This window comes from Etheostoma spectabile, chromosome 2, assembly GCF_008692095.1.
Source record: "Etheostoma spectabile isolate EspeVRDwgs_2016 chromosome 2, UIUC_Espe_1.0, whole genome shotgun sequence".
In the NCBI taxonomy this organism is placed as follows: Eukaryota; Metazoa; Chordata; class Actinopteri; order Perciformes; family Percidae; genus Etheostoma; species Etheostoma spectabile.
The window spans coordinates 10,069,288-10,070,643 of NC_045734.1; the positions used below are offsets into that span (position 1 = coordinate 10,069,288).

General features: G+C 35.0%; 1 protein-coding gene across 10 annotated transcripts in view; it reads left to right on the top strand.

The window, feature by feature from the left end:
- fam13a (family with sequence similarity 13 member A) overlaps nt 1-1,356 on the top strand; it is a 65,095-nt gene that overhangs the window by 25,697 nt on the left and 38,042 nt on the right. The window lies entirely within an intron of this gene.

Here is a 1,356-nt window from a genome sequence, read left to right on the forward strand (position 1 = left end):
TTTTAAGTGTCCAGAATGACCACATTGTCATTGGTAGTTTTCCGTTTGCCCCAGAGGGATCAGGCCTTTTTCTGAGTGCCCCTACAAAGCTTTTTGTTATCCCCTTAGTAAGGTAGTGGGTAAGCAGGATTTCCGCTTTTGCAATTCACGACGTCAGTGACAGCCCATATTATTTTAATACGCTTGCCAGACTGTGTAACACCAGTTAAGAACATGCGGTGGGAAGAAGAAAACATTCACCTCTGAGGCTCTAAAAGAATGTGCATATGCTCGTGGTGAACCACACTGGCCTCTAAAACATTTCCTGAACACTGTGTCATTTGAGAAAGTTCAACTTTAGCCCATTTTGATTCCTGTCTGACTTGAAACCTAAATCCTTTGTTTTGAACTTGTTGAATTGCTGCCCAAATGGCCATAATGGTTTTCCCTCCCCTTGACACGCCTGCGGCCATAGCCACATGATGGCACGTCACGTACCAAAACACAACAGAGAACCAAACATTCTCGTCACTTAATAACTCCTTTCAATAACAACTCTCATAAGATCTGAGACTCAACATGTTTACAACCTGCAATCAGGCTGTAAAAATAACAGTAGGCTTAGTTATCTCATATAGGAAATTGTTTCAGTTTGATGTTGTCTACTATTTGTCTCTCTTTTAAACATTAAAACTAAACCAGCAAAACAAAATATTCTTGCTGCTCTATTTAATATCAACAATATTGCGTGCCTACTACTTTTTGGCTTCTGCTGAACTGTATATAGTACAAAGGACAGGAAACTTTTTGTTTACAGATACACATTAAAAAATAATCTTTGCGTCAGTCAAGATGTCATTACTTAGAAGATTGGACATAAATCACTGTCAAATCCCAAATTGTATTATTAATTAATCTGCCGATTCTTTTTTGGATTCATCATCTCTTTTTTTTTTTTTTAAAGAGAAAGCTGTGAAGGCTGTGACAAATGCCCATCATAATTTTCTAAAACCCAACGTGATGTCATCACATTCCTTGTTTTGTAAGAAAAGCAGCAAATTATCACAATGAGAAGATGGAACAATTTTTGCTTAAAATAGTCTAATTGATCATACATCCAAATAGCTGCTGATTATTTTTCTGTCAATGGACTAGTCAACAAATGGCGTAATTGTTTTCAGTTGTATTGTTGAGCAAAATTATAGATAGATGATAGATAGATCATCAAAAACTTACACTTACACTGTTACAGCAGCACACGTACATCAGTCACACAGCACAGAATATAAATATAAATTAAATGCTAGGATAAAATATACATACATACAATATAAATGAAATAATAATAATAATATTAATAATAATAATAATAATAAT